Source organism: Strongylocentrotus purpuratus, unplaced genomic scaffold (assembly GCF_000002235.5).
Source record: "Strongylocentrotus purpuratus isolate Spur 01 unplaced genomic scaffold, Spur_5.0 spur5_scaffold_20, whole genome shotgun sequence".
In the NCBI taxonomy this organism is placed as follows: Eukaryota; Metazoa; Echinodermata; class Echinoidea; order Camarodonta; family Strongylocentrotidae; genus Strongylocentrotus; species Strongylocentrotus purpuratus.
In genome coordinates, this window is record NW_022145606.1 from 38,008,122 (window position 1) to 38,014,121 (window position 6,000).

Sequence of the window (6,000 nt, forward strand, 5' to 3'; positions counted from 1 at the left end):
ACATAAGCCAATGAAAACTAATAGAATTGAATAGAATTGTTTTGCAGTGTTTCATGTACAGGATTACATTGTATAAGATATCAGAAAATTAACGAAACCATGATTTAACTGGCCCCTATAGCCTTACATATACATACTCGAAATACTACATTATACGGTATGCATGTATATGGGACTAAGCGACATGTGCGCGATATCTAGCAGGTCCAAATAGATATAATAATTTACCAAATACACACTGTATATCAATACGTAGGCGGTTCCCCGGTCAAATTTGTATCATCACGTATTAGTCAAAGCATTCTTTCACATGATTGGTAATAAGAGCTTCCATTTCATTTTTTTTGAGAGGGGGGCATTTCCAAAACTGGTCTTTACCTTTAAGGTACGCACAATGTGAATTGCATGTACACTAATTGTTGCTAGATAGGACACGCATGGCTTGCCCTACCGAACATTTTGACTCTTGAAACACAATTATTTTTGACAAGTGAATGAACAAAATTATATCGACATGCAGGGTTACATTAGAAAAAAATGAATTATGGTCTTAAGTTTTGGATTCATCAAAGTATAACAAATTTACTTGATCTTTGTGTGTAAATGTATACAGGTAAATTTTGTGTTAACACTGATTGTTACATGCACATGCTGGAATGTATGTAAACATAAAGTTTTTTAAGACATCATACGTCACAATAAAATTGAATTTTTGAGATAGTATTCTTTGACAATGATTTTGATTTTGAAAACCATGTCAGGAAAAGAAGCAATTATACACATTTACATTGTAATGTGAATACAGTATACATGTACATGCGATTCTGGGCAAAACTAGGCATTTTTTATTTTATACTTGAACATATTTTGAGTAACACATGTATTGTGTAAACAGAAGAAAACAGATACTGCATTTTGTACACTTACAACGGTCTATGGAAAATAGAACTACAAGAATTTGACTAAACTTGACATTAAAAGTAAAAAAAATTGCACTATTCGGCAATGCACACACACAGGTGTACATGCATGTTTATCATCTTTGGACCAAACATTACACTCGAGGCTCGTTTGGAAAAAACGCAGCGTCTATTCTAATGACAACGTAAGGTGTAATTGACTTCCCTTTTCTGTATATTATACTAGTTATACAAAGCTCAGTGAATACGCCCAAATCCTTTGTTGTGCAGATGCCATTCATCGACACCTGGAACAGTTGTGGCAATTTTTGGGGCGGTAATTTATTGTGAATTATCTGAACAAGTCTTTGGATGTAAAATAACAGCCATCATGTCATAAAAAAAAACATTGGTTTGACTTTCTAAACAACTCCAAAGTTCTCCACTCAAATACGAGACATCTTAAAACAAATATTGCATTCAACTAGTCTTGGGGCTTGTCTATTTGTGGCAAGAGTTGGTCAATAGATGACTAAAATAAGTGTGGGTCTATCGCATCAAACTTTCCTTGAGTATCCGTAGGGAGATCACCAGTTGAACGCAGCCACATATTGCAAATGGGAGTGTTCATATTTTGTTTAAAGGATTGTGAGAGTACCTTAATTCATATTGTAAAAAAAAGATTGACATTTAGGGAGTGTTCGTATCCTTTGAATAAACGTAATCTTCCACTTAAGAAGTAGTGAGAAAACCCATACAAATAATCTGTATGAAGAACACAGCCAGTTATAAATGGGAGTTCTTATATTAAAAACAAACAAACAATTCTTTCAACAAATTAATGGTAGCATCCATACAAAACCTTGTATGAACGCAGACATAAATAAAACATGGGAGCGTTCATATGAACTAAACTAGCTACATAAATCAAGTTCTTCTTTGAGAGCAGTCATACATGAGTAGCAAACTGTATGAACACAACCATAGATTACACAAGGGAATGTCTATATATGAAATAAATAACTCATTCTTCAGACGGTTAGCAGCATCATAGACGTGGGGCGAGTTGTACAAGCGCTATTCTTCTGTCCTAGCTCCGTGCAGAGGAAAAGCGTAGAAAAAACGAAATAAGACTGTAAAAGAACAAGAAAGAGGAGAGAAATTATTAAGACTGGTTGGTATAAAAGTTTTAAAACGTCAATCAAATTTCAGTCGGGATGCTGTGCAAATGTCTAGTGTCTGAAATTAATCCATAAAAATGATAATAATAATAATAGGCATTTCTATAGCGCCGTCTATCTAGATAATTCTATTCCAAGGCGCATTTATTATTATCCCTTTAGCCTAGCTGCCGTTTATACAGCGCTCCAGCATTTCAAGGAATTAATTCCTGCCAGGTACCCATAATAATTGTGTTTATTCGAGGAAGCCCCAACAGATTCGGTGCTATTCTTCCCAAGGGCCCTGCTATTGACACTAGTACCGCGAATACGATGTTCGACAGGAGATGGCGCCCTTCCACCCATGCTGCGCAGGTCAGCACATGCGCAGAAACAATATTGGGGTAGACGATAAGACACGGTTTCTCACGGCTTCCATAGAGAATGTACAGCAGTGTCAACTGATTCCGTACATTACTAAACTATTGTTCAGGTTTCATGAACTCCCTCAATAATTTTTAGTATGATATGGAAAGTGTGTTGGTTCCGAAACTGATTTCTATCGGTCTTTCCAGTTCTCAAGTCTCAACCCTATGGCCTGGATTCAAAAAGAAGGTTTGTAGATAAACCTACGGTATGTTTATGTGCGTCATATGACGTGTTTTGAAGCGTTTCAGTCAAAGGTTTGTAAAAACGCGTCAAAACGCAACAAAACACGTCATATGACGCACATAAACCTAGGTTTGTTGACAAACCTCCTTTGTGAATTTGGGCCATTGTATTTGTATGGGAATCGTAAGTGCCTTTGCCAAAATACCCATGGCATGTGCTGCCCTCTATGGCCAAATACAATAGTTGCAGTAGCGAGAATTATTGATACCCCAGCAATTAATACCAGGTACCAATCTACACAATAAAAACAGGAGGGTATTATTAGACTGGTTCAAGAATGCAGGCAATGGCAAACCTCTATTCAAGTCATGCGTTTTTGCTTTAATATGTTTTTCCATTGCGCCCGCATAGAGTAGCGGCTCCGGTGTGCGGCCGTCCAGTGCGAATTGCCGATTTTATTTTTTATGCAATTACTCGCAGAATGCTTCAATACCGTCAATGGAGAGTTCATATATTTAGTTATTAAATAGAAGGCACAAATAACGTAACTGACCCACAGCGTGGTCAGTACTGTCCACTTTAGAAGACGTAAAAGTTGCCCGGTGGGCGGCCGTGCGTAACCCGGTTTGCGGCACGCGTACGTCACAAAGCTTTATGCGCTACGTCACGATCAAAGCATACCAAATTACTACGGGTAACCCAAATTTTCATGTTTATCTGTTGCTACGGTAAATTTTTCAAGTTTTAAACAATTTCACCTTTTTACTGAATGGATCATCCCATACGGGGGTACGTACTACTAGAAACTATTGGGTCACAGCGGGTACACACATCAGCACACATACCATCATACACGATCCCGCATGTTATGTGTGTATTAACACCCCCCGCCGCAAACCAGAAAATCACGTAATTACGTGCCGGTTTGCGGCCACCCCATGCAACTGGCCATGCGGTGGCACAATCAAAATATCTGCGATAGGAGACAGACCACAGCCATCATACTTCCACAAAAACATCAAATTTCACCTCCAATCGGACAAATATCGGACAAATAGAGTTACAATATTGATCTAGTCATGCCTCGATCTCTTAACTTAAAAGTAAGCACCTGCTGGAATTTTCATCGCCGACTGGTGCCGTAGATTTCCGACATCGCTGACGGATACTCCGTACCGACAGGAGCATCTGCTACGGACGTTTTCGGCAGCGCAGAACTTACCGGGGAATCCACGGTAGGTTTCAATGATTATTATCGAGTCATTTTTATTTTATTTTGAAAAGTGATACCCCTGGCCGCAAACCGGGCTATGCCGCAAACCGGAGACTCTACTCTATGCAATTTTGGTGCAACAGCTACGCAAGTTGTGTGCAGCACTACGCAAGCTCCACGTGGCACCCTTGATCACGCATCTTGATAGAGGAAGAAAAGAAATAATTTTAAAAAACATCAAGAGAATGAGGAAGGAGATTGAGATTTCTTAGAAACAGAGACTGAGCAACATTTACCACTTTTCAGACAAAGAAACATGTACCATACGTACCTCGACTGTGGGCTATCAAAGTGTAGAAAAGGGTAACAGTCTCTTTTAATCTCAAATGATGCTGCATCCAATCTTCTTCTCCTTATATGGGTTAGTCACGCCAGGGAGGGGAATCCCCGTCAGAAGGTAGTCATTGCCAACATTCTGCTCACAGTAGTTCAATAGTCTGTAGTGAGAGAAAGAGAGAGAGGAGAGATAGAGACAGAAAGAGAGAGACAGAAAGAGAGACAGACAGCGAGAGAGAGAGAGAGAGAGACTTGTTAATATGGTAGGATACATGTATTCTGCAATTAGATCTAAGCCAATTTAAAGATAAATAGCACATAATTTTCTTTTAATATTGCCATCTGTCGGGGATGCATATCACTCTTGAATCTTCCTCTTCCATTTCCTTCGTTCTTCCTCTCGACTCTTTTCTTTCTTTGGCTTGCGCTTGGCTTCCTTTTCTCTCCTTCCTTTTTCTTTCCTTGTCTTTAAATTCACTTCATTCATTATCTCTTCTCCAATTTCTCTATCTTTAGTTTCTTTCCTTACCTTTGGCTTTAATTTCTTCCTTCTTTTTTTTAACCCAAAATGCCGTACCCCTACGCCCGTACCGTAATTAGTTGGCTAATGCCGGTGGATAACGACGCGAGTGCCGTGGGCGGCTGGGCCGAGTAAGCCCGGCGTCCATCATACCACTACCGCCACTCTCTCGTTTCTGTATCACAATAATTCAGCGTACTTACTCAGCGGCTACTTGGGAAAGTTTACATCTATCAATGTTTGCTTCTCTTCTCAGCTGATCCACAGTCTTTCTAAGAGTCATGTCGCTACCTCCACCTGACATTTTCAGTTTGTTTTCCTTCGAAAAATGATGCAAAATCTCTCGTTCTAAATTTTGGTCAACGCCCTTTTCTTTTAATTGTGCTACTTCTATCTAGCGCGCTACACATACATAAAACACGTATATATAAAGCTAGCACTGCAGCTAGACGGGCTGACTTTAGCAGCCAGATATTCAAGTCAATTAGTTTAACGCGGCCGACAGAGTTGCCAATCTAAGTGCAATTTAAAAAAGCAACAAATTGTTGTTGGATATTCTTTATTCGAAAGGCTCGAGCTCGAGTGCTAATCAAAAATTGAATATTGTTTTTACGGAAAGGGAAGGAGGAGAGGGAGCTAGCTAAGAAAGGTGATTCGAAAATCGGTAATTTTGTTAATAAATGCAGATAATATTGCGACTTCTGTTTGAGCTTAGAAAGTGTGAAGTTCTCAGTTTGTCCCCTCATAAATATCTCTCTGATCTTGGATCTTAGATATTGGATTGTTTTCCTCCTAAATACTCCGAAGAAGAGTTTTGACTGGAGGTGGTGATCACACATATAAACAGTCGCGTACGAAGCAGGGGGGGGGGGGGGGGTGAACCCCCCCCTTAAACCTTGTTTTATGTGTGTGTTTTAGAGGGGAAAAGTCCGCCTTCAATTTCTTTTTTAATTTATAAAAAAAATCAAAAGAAAAAAAAAATTGTCGAAATTTGGGTGACCCCAAAAAGCTGACCTTACCCCTGACCTGACCTTAGGCGCTATTCAAAATTCATCAAAATTTACCGGGAGCACCGGTAAATTTTTGTATTCAATTTTTCTCGAAAGCAGAACTGTTTTAGGGGCTAAATTTTCTAGTGCTACAATACAACCACAGGGGCATCCAAATATATCAAATTTGCAAACAATCATTATCCACCCAATTCTCAAAATTTCCCAAAACTTTGTATTACCTTTAAAAATACAAACCATCTTTACCCCT

The 6,000-nt window shown here is 39.1% G+C and overlaps 1 long non-coding RNA gene across 1 annotated transcript; it reads right to left on the reverse strand.

The window, feature by feature from the left end:
- Window positions 1–89: 89 nt before the first annotated feature.
- Window positions 90–5,159, reverse strand: LOC105446024. Its single transcript, XR_004065637.1, has 3 exons — window positions 4,944–5,159; window positions 4,216–4,381; window positions 90–2,032 (listed from the first exon to the last, which is right to left on the reverse strand). It is a non-coding gene; the product is annotated as an uncharacterized LOC105446024 (long non-coding RNA).
- Window positions 5,160–6,000: the final 841 nt, after the last annotated feature.